The sequence below is a fragment of the Theropithecus gelada genome, chromosome 4 (assembly GCF_003255815.1).
Source record: "Theropithecus gelada isolate Dixy chromosome 4, Tgel_1.0, whole genome shotgun sequence".
Taxonomy (NCBI): Eukaryota; Metazoa; Chordata; class Mammalia; order Primates; family Cercopithecidae; genus Theropithecus; species Theropithecus gelada.
In genome coordinates this window covers 29,806,106-29,817,612 of record NC_037671.1, presented here as the reverse complement: position 1 = coordinate 29,817,612, position 11,507 = coordinate 29,806,106, and the positions used below count along the sequence as shown (strand labels likewise).

The 11,507-nt window shown below is 41.1% G+C and overlaps 2 non-coding genes across 2 annotated transcripts; both read left to right on the top strand.

The window, feature by feature from the left end:
• Positions 1 to 5,549: 5,549 nt before the first annotated feature.
• TRNAA-AGC lies at positions 5,550 to 5,622 on the top strand. The gene has a single exon. It is a non-coding gene; the product is annotated as a tRNA-Ala (tRNA).
• A 2,392-nt stretch (positions 5,623 to 8,014) lies between these two features.
• On the top strand, positions 8,015 to 8,087 carry TRNAA-AGC. Its single transcript has one exon. It is a non-coding gene; the product is annotated as a tRNA-Ala (tRNA).
• Positions 8,088 to 11,507: the final 3,420 nt, after the last annotated feature.

Below are 11,507 nucleotides of genomic sequence, written 5' to 3'. Positions count from 1 at the left end.
GGGGCTGGCCTGTCTTTCCGCCTCACTTCTGAAATTCTATCCATTGCCGCCTCTATGCAAACCGACTCTGGTTAATACTTCACTCGGTATGGCTCCCCTCTTCCTTCCGCACTTTGCACTGCGAGAAATGCCTTTCCTTGAGTCAGCTGGAGGCCTCCTTCTGCTGAGAGCTTAGTTGTGGACACAGCCTGGAGTCGAGGCGAAAAGGAAAGAAGGCCGGGAGATAATCGGGGAAACACACACACCTTCCGTGTGGTTTGAAAGCTGGTGCCCGAAAAGGGGAGCGAAAGAAACAAGAAAAAAACACGCTCCAGAAGTGTCTGAGATTGCTGCGGCCATAAAGCAGAGAGCACTAACCGCGGTACGGATACGCGAGGGGAGGAGGGCTCCACCCCCGGGCCTGTGCCCACGGACCTAGGTGAGGACGGGCACTCCTGCCTCCGCGCCCAAATGTTGCATTTCCCAAGAGCACCCCGGCCCGCCACGACCCCATCCCGTGCCTATAAAAACCCCCGAGACCCTAGCGGGCACAGACACAAGCGGCTGGATGTGAAGAGGAACACGCCGGCGGGAGAACACAGAACACCCACCCTCTCTTTTAGTCACCCTGGAGGCGTCGGAGAAGGCGGTTTCAGGGATCCGTGAAGAGACCCTGAGTCTTTTACATCCCGGAGAATGACGAGAGAGAGAGAGTACCTAGGCGACGTTTACTTTCTGGGATTTCGGGAGATGCGGTTTTCTACACGCCAGGGGCCAAGCCTGAGAGATAGGTAGACGGCAGGGATAGGAGCTCTCTCCGCGCCCCAAACGCCCCTGTTCATACCTGGGTTCCTTGATTTTCCTGCCTATATAACCGAGCCTCCCATGGCCGGGCTCTGAGCTCTCATTCTGCGAACTGGGACAAAGAGGTTAACTGTGATGCGCTTTGTATAACCCCGGGATTCTGCACTTGCCCAAGGGCGAGGCGCAAATCCAAAACCAGGCACAACTGAACACCGAGATCAGCTGAGCCCTGAGTGTCTCACGACATAAAGTCCCTACGATTTTAACAAGGGCTGTATGTGTGCTAGTACTGTTACTGACAAACGCATGTCAGATCCCATCTGTCTTTAGCTCAATGTGTGACGTTAGACATGTCGTTTTGCTCCTCAACTTTCTTATTTGTAAAAAGAAAAAAAAAAGTGTTCTGGATTTGCAGAGGGCCTCTTCAGAGGTAAGTTCCAGTAGCTGTACTGTAAATTGATCTCTTGGGCAGTCCTGTTGGTGAGGAAAGAGGACAAATTGAGAAATGAACAAACAGAGAAGCTGCGAAAGTCTTGTGACTTACAGCACAGGACAAGTCTACAAACCATGCCACGCCGCACTAAGCTCTAATTGTTGTAACACCAGCTTACTCAGACCGGGTGATCCAAGATAAGACCAAAGCCAAACTGATCCAGCAACTCTGCACAGATCTTCATGTTCCGGCAGCTAAGTTCCGCTGAATAAACCTATGATTCGCCTAGTTTAGAAATTCTGTCCAGTCCCTCCTGAGAAGGACCTTGCTAACTTTCCCCCTAAAACTGTCCTTTGAATATCTCCAGTCCCCAAACCCTGTAAATTCTGGTCTCTGACTCGCCCTTGTTTTAGGCAGTACTGGGACTCCACAGAGGTGGGGCTCTTTGCTCAGCAAGTTTAATAAATCCAAGGTAGTAGAATCGATTTGTTTTCTTGGTCGTCTTTTTTTTGGGGAGTGGGTCTTCTAAATGTTGATTCTGATCCCCGCCTATGGATACTTATAAATAAATAGATATTTGCACTCCATCATTATGTGGAGCTAAAAGTGTTAAATTTAACTATCTAATTACCTCTAAAATAACCATTAAATTCAACGATCTGAAACTTATCTAATGAGTTCCACATTCTGGAATGAAGGGATGTAATAGGTAATAACAGGTCTCAGTCCCAAATGGAGAAATAATCACACAGACACCAGGTGAAAGATGAGTAAAGTGGAAAGCAATAGGCAGAACAATAATTTGCTTTATGCTACGATTTTTGGAGTGAAGCAAGAAAATTAACCAAGGAAACAAAGAAGAAATCCAAGACGTAGTAGTGTTGGAGTTGCGTTTTTGTCATATGACACTACTTCGATTCTGCAGGATTCACTTAGTCTCCATCTGACCTCCTCAGAGTAGACTGCTCTTCCCCAATCACTCCTGCAATTACCCTAGGAGATTTGTGATCCTAAAGTAAGGGGGAGTTTTAAATTTACTCCTAAGTACACCTGCATGATGCCATTACTCAGGACAGGGTAGCTGAACAAACTCAGCTCTGAATCCTTTAAGCAGAGGCAATAATTACTGACACTCTATTTAATCAGATTCTGAACATGATGTGCCACTTTTCCTTTTGGGTCTGAAGTGACACCAGCCATTTTCACAGTTTCTTCCACTAGGAGGTCCTGGGAGAAAAGTGATAAAGGTAGATTCAAGAATGGTTAGTTTGAGAAGAGAAATAAAAAGGCAAGTGTATTTTTCACTCAGTTCACCTTGGTTCTAAGAGTGGGTCTATATAAAGAAATGGAACATGCTTCTGCTAATTAATATTCAGGCAGAAAAAGTCATGAATTTCACTACAAACCCATGTCCCTTCTTCCACATGACAAATTGATGAGGGTATTCTTTCTTCTGTCGGTAAAACGAAGTCTGGGATATAGATTGCAATATTAGCAGTGCCATAGTGCAGAATTTCTCATAATTAACACTTTTTACTTAAATACATAAGAAAACGGAATTGGAATGTAAAGTTAATAAATTAATCAGGTTATAAACAATATGAACATAGAAGCAACAATTGCATGGTCTTTGGCATGCAGTCTTTGATTTGGGGAATGCATTCTTTTCTATTTCTGTCAGGAAGGAGGAAGAGAAACAGTTCATATTCACATGGAATAGACAAAAGTATGCATTTATGCTCTTGCTCCAGAGGTATATCAAGTCCCCCAATTTTTCATAATCTAGTCCAAAGAGAATTGAACTGTCTGGACTATCAGCAAAACATTGGTACACTGTATTGATAGTATCATTTAAATCTTCAGTGAGCAAGAAGTGTCAAGTAAGGTATAGATTTTGTTAAGCCCTGCATGTTCCAGAGGATGGGAGAGAAACACAGAAACCATTCATCGACTTGGTCTGTGAATGAAAGTTTTTAGGATCTGTGAAATTCTCAGACATTTCCTCCAAGGTAAAGACTCATTGTTGCATCTCGAAGTTCCCATCACTTAGAAGGGAGCACTGTGCTCACCATGTTTCTTTGGGCTGTGAAAGCGGCCGGCATGTCCCGCACTTGGAGGCCCTTCTCTGACACACTTACCAACAGATACTGAATTAGAATATTAACAAATTGAATCCAGCATTATCTATAAAGCATAATGCACCATGAGTTAAGGGAGATTGCCTCGGGAATAAAAAATTAGTCAAGCATTGAAAAGTCAATTAAATGTAATATACTACATTAACAAAACAAAAAATACATGTAATCATCTCACTAGATGCAGAAGAAATATTGGAACAAATTTGCCATTCATTCGTGGTTTTTAAAAATTATCTCAGTAAACTAAGAACGGAAGGAAAATTCCTCAGATGAATAATGGGCATTTAAGAAATTCCTACAACTAACAACAGAGTTAATAGTGGAAGAACAAATACGTACCCTTTAATATTGGAGAAAAGTGCAAAATGTCTGTTCTCATTTCTTCTACATGTTACAGAAAGTCGTAGCTAGTGCCAGAAAGTAAGGAACGCATGAATAAAGAATAAATGAATAAATAAATCATTTTAGAATAAGAAAAATATATTCATTTGCAAACAACATAATCAGATACACGAAAAATCCTAATGCATCTACAAAAATAAGCATTATAAGTAAATATAGCTATGTCACAGATTACAATATACAAAAATTAATTGGATTTCTATGTACTAGCATCAACAAAAATGGAAAATTAAGTTACCATTTTCAATAGGATTAAAACAAATGAAATATTTAGAGATAAACTTGTCAATGTGCACAAGACTTGTACATAGAAATCTACAAAAGATTGCTGAGAAAAACTCAGGAAAATCTAAATAATTGGTGTTTTTGCCATATTTACAGATTGAAAAGTTTAATATTATTAAGACATCATTTTTTTTCTCTGAGTTGATCTGTAGATTTACTACAATCCCAACAAATATCCCAGCAGGAGTTTTGTTTTGCTTTGTTTTGTTTGTTTGTTTCTACAGAAATTGACAAGCTTATTCTGAAGGACCTAGAGTGACCAAAATAATTAGGAAAAGAAAAACAAAGATACAGGACTTACACCAAGTGATTTCAAGACTCACTATAAAGCTAAGGCTAATCAAAATAATGTGGTATTGTCTCAGGGATACTTACACAGATTGATGGAATAGAATAGATAGTCCAGAAATAGACCAACGTTTGTGGTCAACTGATTTATGACACAGGTAAAATGTTATTTAATGAGCTTTTTAAACAAATCGTCCCAGGCAACTGAGTATGGAAAAAATGATTCCCTACCCTTACCTCACATCCTATACAACAATTAAATCAAAATGGTTTATATACATGAAGTTTAATGTTAAAGATATCAAACTTGCAGAAGAAAAGAAGAAAAGAAGTCTGCACATATTTGATGTAGGCAAAGCTTTTTCAGAAGAGACCAGGAAAGCATGAGCCCTTACAAAAAAAGATACATTGGATTTCATAAAATATTAAAATGCTTTTTCTTTGAAAGACAATATTAAGAAATTGAAAAGGCAAGACATAGACTTCAAAAGAAATTTAATATATGTTATATGCACACACAGTTGTTATACATCTTATGTGTTATACATACACATATAACAAAGGACTTTTATGGAGAATATAAAACACATTTTAGAACTCAGTGATACAAACACTCAGTAAGGATAAGGGCAAAAAACTTGAGCAGGCATTTCACAAAATAAGATACTTATATGGCCAATAGACACACTAAAAGATGTTCAACAACATCAATCAGTACAAAAATGCAAATTAAATCTATCAAAGATTAACAGGAAACAACAGATCTCAAATCTCCTAAATGGAGAAACAATTAGTAACATAGATATTAGATAAAGATAAGTTACTTGAAGGATCAATCGATAAAAAGATACTTGGGTTTATTTCCAGGTTTGCATTATCAAAAAGTGATGCATTCAACAGAGCATTTGAGGTAACTGCTAATTAGGGATAGTACTTCCTTCTCTTTCATCTAATGGGAGAGTGAAATCGGATTAGAACTAGAGCTTTCCTAATGAGATCTTTTCTCTCTTTGTCAGGATCCCGACTCAGATTGAAAAAGCAGAGGATGGTCACTGCCTTCCAGGTCTGAGGCCGTCTCCCAGAAGCTTCACTCCTGGCTTCGCCCTGGTAAGGAAGTTTCCGGAGGTGTTTGAAAACCTGGACACTTAAGTGGGACATGGAACGATATTTGTACTTGTGTCCCGGTTATAAGAACAGGCAGAAAGGACAAGTGTAATATGGGGGAATTAGCTCAGGTGGTAGAGCGCTTGCTTAGCATGCAAGAGGTAGCAGGATCAACGCCTGCATTCTCCAGCTTCTTTTAATCCCTAGTCTACCAACGGTGTCTGATAAATACTTTCAGCGGATTTACCCCTCTTTATTCAATTCAGTGTCATCCTGTTATGTACATCTTTTTCTTTTTAAGGAAATGATACATAGTATTACATGGAAAAGCAAAAAAAGGAAGAGATTAGTCACAAATGAGTTTTGCAAATACAGGTTTTGGGGCTTCAGCTCGAAGTTAATAAAATGTATTTTCGTGGGGAAACCAAACCTTAGCCTTTTGGGTACAAAATATGAGAAACAGCCTGGAAATAGTGTCCCGAGGCAAGAGCAGGAGATTTGAATGTGCCAGTCTTTTGCTTTTAATTACATTGACAACACATGGTCAGGTAGAGGATGAAAATGTGTCTTCTATCAGATTATCTGAGAGTTGGCCAGGTATTTAGAAGAGAGACATGCAGGGGAGAGGTAAGGAAGGAGTATAAGTGAAGGTGGGAACTAGCATATTAACTCTAGTAGTCAGATACACTCACTAAGAAAAGTGACATTCAATCCTTCTGTTCAACTCTCTGAAAGCTCGTTGTGACAAAATGTGCTCAAAATAAATTGGGACCTAGGTCTTCCTCTAATTTCCAACACGAACCACAATGTAAAAAATAAATAAATAAATAAATAAAATGTATTTTTGAAATTGCAACACTATCCTCTATTTAAAGAAACTACATGAGGCTCTGTATTAACAACACATAGGTTGACTTTAGCTCAGCTGGCCAAAGCAGAGCTCAAAATGCTGAAGAGAGTGGTCTTTGTGTAGGTGACCCCAGGAAGTTCTTGTAGGTCCCTGGGACGTGCCACTCTTTCCATCCTTCTTTCTTTCCCATCACTCAGATCTCTCTCTGACACCATTTGACTTCTCAGCATTGCCCTTTGTCAATTGTAATAGAAAGACCATGTTATTGATTACATGTTTTTCTATCTTATTTCCTTATTCATAAATGAACTCAAAAATGAATGTCAGAAATAAGGAACATATTGTTGAATTTTTGTCCCATAGGAGCAGCCTCTTGCATTCTCAGGATGTGCCCTCCTAATAAACGGGGACCATGAAGGAGGGACCTGAAGCTGCCCCAAACCACCTGCAGCTCCATGAAGGTCATGCCTCCACCCACTAATCACTCTGAAAGTAGCGCCCCTCCACTCTTCCCCAACCACATTTCCTTTTCAGGCAAAAACATTTCTACGGGTTTGTTAGACCCTAGCTTCTAATCCTTTCTTCAGTCTTTACTGATCTGAAGCCACTCTCTCCTTTGAGGCTTCTAAATTATCTGTATAGCCTTTCTCCATTCAGCAAATTTTCATCAGGCAAAATCCTACTTGATGCTACTTATACTCAGAGAAAAATGACTATGTTACTGTCTTAAACGAGAATTCTTCATAGGTGGAAAGCAGATTTGGAATCCACTGCAACTCCAAGGCAGTGGAGCTAGTGTAGCTTCCCCTGGGCTACAGGGGAAGTCTTCTTCGGTGGGCCTGGGAATTGAAGAACTAGACAGGCCTAAGAAGGACAAGTGTGGTGCCCAATGCAGCAAGAGAAGGGGGGAGGAAGCTGACAGGGAAGGAGAATGGCAAGGGAAGCACCTAAACAGCAGACACTGTATAGCCTGCATCTGTTTTTCCTTTTGCCTGAGAGATCCCTGAGCTCTGTGGTGACAAATTTCCATAATTTTTCCATATAAAAAACCGAAGATTAGAAACGATTTCTAGGCATTTTACCTGCATTAATATTAGTATGTGTACAGCATCCAAAATAGGGCCTAGACGACAATTGCACAGTACTACTACTTGTTGTTGTGGCAGTTTCTATGTGGATCATTGGCCTCATCCACTGTGCCTGGTGCTGAAGAAGTGCTTCAGGAATGACTCCACAGATTGAGAGTAAAATTCTCAAGCTTTCTCTTTCTCAGCTCCTCCAAGGTTCTCTATCGCTTTCTGAGTCCTACAGGAGGAAAGTGCTCTTGAAGATGCGGCGCGTATGGCGTAAGGCTCTGGGGCTGGGAGAAGGCGCCCCACTACTTCCGGGCGGCCTTGCCTGCAAGGAGCAGGTGACGATCACAACTCTAGAGCAGGCTGCAAGAGCCATGCCCGCTAGCCAGGCAGTTCCGGGTGGTGCTTCTCCGTCTGGAATGTGCTCTCTACTTCCGAGAGATGAGGAAGGCGAAACCGGGAAGTGAGGAGAGAGGTCTCCCTCATGACCTTCTTTGGAAATCCCTATTCTTCACACTGTCAGGCTCATAGAACTTTGCTCAAGGCAGTATCTGAGAAGCTCCGCCCTCAATCTTGTCCTATCAGGGGTTTGGCGGCCCAGAGTCCCGGCAGGCTCCTAATAATCAGGAAAATGGGTGGGGTGCGGCGCTCCCCCAGTGGGGAATTAGCTCAGGCGGTAGAGCGCTCGCTTAGCATGCGAGAGGTAGCGGGATCGACGCCCGCATTCTCCAGCTTCTTGTCTGGTTTATGTCTCTTGGTCTGTATACCACGTTCTTTCTCTTGGTGACGACATCGGTGCTTCTTACCTGGGAGAAGATCAGAGGAACCCGCCGCCTCCCTGGAGCCCGTGTTTCCCTGCTCCCCATACAAGAGTCTTGTTGCCCCTGCTTCCAGCCTCCTTTCTTTTCCACTCCTGCCTCAGGTTTGGCACTTCTAGGTACCCAGGTCTCAAGGCAAATTTCCCGTCTTTCGGCAAGTACAGCTAAAAGTGATGCCACACGATCTCTCAGTTCCTGCTATATCTTCACAAATATCGTCTCCTCCGGAAAGTATGTCTTTAAGTTATTCGTTTGTTTTTCTCTCCCCTAGATTGGGAGCTTCCTGAGTACCAAAACACTATGTAGTCTATGTAGTCTGTGTAGACTGTGCTCAACTCACTTCATCCCCATGTGTAGAGTTAAGCTTCTATAAAATACAGTTACTACCTTGAACAGATGAGGTGGGTGGTATAAGGAAACAGGGAGATAAAACACAAAGCAATACTTAAAAACATCATTCTGCCACATTTCTCAAATCTTAATAATAGCATTCACTAATGTATTTTGGTTTTTCTTTGTGCTTTCTCCATATCCATTTATTTATTTATTTATTTATTTATTTTTTACATTTGACTGACAATTTTACATTTTTTTTTTTTAAATGACCAATCAGATTTTGCTATTTTCTAGTTAATTCCTGTGTTTCCTTCACCATTCTATTTTCTGGCTTTCTATCAGGCTGCTGATCTTCTTCTTCTTCTTTTTCTTTTTCTTTTTCCTTCTTTTTCTTACTTCGTATATTTAATGCACTGATTTCTTCTAATGCTTTGTAACTTGGGTATTTAAAGGTATAATTTAAAATTAGAAAGCAGTTTCTACAGAATCCTTAGAAATATGTCATTATATTCTAAGGAGCTTGAAGATATACTTTTGATTCGTTTCTAAACTGTGCATTTGAGAATCTCTTCATGTTTACTTTTATGTTCATTCTTTCAATGTTATTTTCTAATTTTTGTGCATCATTTCCTGTATCAACACACAAATATATGAGTTATATATACATGTATTTATGAATGGCAGCGGAACCACACATTAGTGCCAATATTGGTGTATTAATAATTATTGGTTTACCAATTGTAGCACATGCACCACAATGATGCAAGATGTTAATAATAGGGGAAATTGTAAGAGAGGGAGAGTGATGGAGTTTATGGAAATTCTATGTACTCTGATCAATTTTTCTTTAAACCCAGAACTTCTCTAAAACATAATGTCTATCAATTTTAAAAACTAATATCAATAAAAGAAAGACCAGGGACCTTTTATGGATGAAAAGAGTCTTAAAAAACATAAAAATCTGTAGATTTTAGTTTATTATTTATAATCAGCCATTAAGAGAAATTTTTTTTTTGTATGGGTGACAATCAGAAAAAAAAGTTAGTATTAGATCATATATGTGATCTATTACCAATTTGTTAACAAGTACTTAACACACATACAAACATGGCCCTAAAATTTCCTAGTTCTCTCAAGCGTTGATTTCATCCTTATCTCCACGGCGGAGTTCAAGAAAGCGAAATGTGTAATGGGTATCCCTCCTTTCCAAACTTCCTTCCAGTTCACAACCTAGTGCAGTCTACTTGCATGGCATGTTTCTTTTCCATCACAATGCTCTGAGATAACTAAGTCAAGGGAAGTTTGAGCAGCCCTCCAGACCCTCCAGATTTCAAAGGAAAGCCCACTGCTGCTGGTCTGGGGGAGCTGATGGCCTATTCGTGGATGAGATGGACTAAGGACAGTGGGAAGCATAATGGACCAACAGTGTTGTTGGAGGGGACTGGGTGAGGAAGCAGGAGCCTAAACAATACTCTCCAGACACTGCCTGAACACTGTCTCCAGACCGGTCTTGTAGCATCAAAAATTACAGCTAAATATTGATTTCTTTCTGGTAATTATTTTGTTCAGCAACCTGGAAAAACTGACAAAAAATTATCTCATTCCCTTTCCTATCTAAAGTCTGAAATATTTCATTAAAATTTTAAAACTTAAAAAAAGTGCTTATTAGGCCAGGCTCGGTGGGAAGCCGAGGTGGGGGCGTGGCGGGGTGGGAGGTGGGAATCACTTGAGGCCAGGAGTTTGAGACCAGCCTGGCCAACACGGGAAACCCTGTCTCTACTAAAAATACAAAATTAGCTGGGCGTGGTAGTGCTCGTCTGTAATCCCAGTTAGTCGGGAGGCTGAGGCAGGAGAACCTCTTGAACCTGGAAGGCGGAGGTGACAGTGAACCGAGATCGCACCACCGCACTCTCAAAAAAAAAAAAAAAAAAAAGTGCTTCTTGAAATTTTTAAACTTGAAAGTGCTCTGACATATACATAAATCATTTTCTCTATATACATGGTTTTTGCACTTATACATGTCTAGACACCCTAGGAATGGTGGTGCCGTGGTGTGAACATGGAGCCTGGAATGGACAGCCCCAAAACCTCCTCCTCCTCAACTGTTGACTCATCAACAGTCAGTCCGTAATCATAACTTCCTTAAAATACAAGAGCTGCAGAACATTCTGGGATATCTGTGCTAATTAATCTGGCAGTTCCCGCTGTGGCTTGCCCCAGGTGTGACGTGCTCTCTTTCGTGAAATTAGTAACTACGAACTGTAACGGGAACAAGGCAATTGATTGCCTCTGCACTCTTGCCCAAAGCGTTCTCTGAGATGTTTGGTAGTTATTTGGGTCCTTACTCGACCTTCGTGGCCTTAAAACTAAGGGAACATGGCATTTGTGAATCTGAAAGACTTGCGATAATTTTCTCATTTCCTCCAGGCTGTGTGCATCACTTTGAGTTTGCGGAGAGAACTGCCCTTTCTCAGGGCCCCCTCATGTCCTGAGTGTCATCCTCAGAATGTGGAGCTTGGGCTCAATTTGAAGAGGGTGTGAAGGCCAGCCAAAATGCAGTCCTGCTCTGTAAATCCCTTCCTCTGACTAGCTTGATTTTAGGCTCTGAGAATGGATGGGGTGGGATTGCTCTTCAGTACTTTCTGCTGAGACATTTTTGTATATTCATTTCTATCTCAAGGAGCCTCTACAACAAAGGAGAAAAAACTGTCTCGGGTTCTGTGTGTGGCACATGAGTTGGAAGGATTTCTGAGACTATTGTTCAGGACTGGCGTTACAGATGAAACGCCAGTTAGATTCAGGACCAGTGATGATGGGATCCCTGGCAGGCGGATATAACACCTCGTTGAGGACAGACTGCCCACCACTCTCCTTCTTTCTCTCTTTCTGAATTTATTTTCTATAAATTCCACTGGGTATCAGAACCTTCCTTCGGCTGACTGGCGCTTTGCAATTTCCTCTCCAAGCCCGGATCTGTTCCCCCAAATTCTCTCGTTC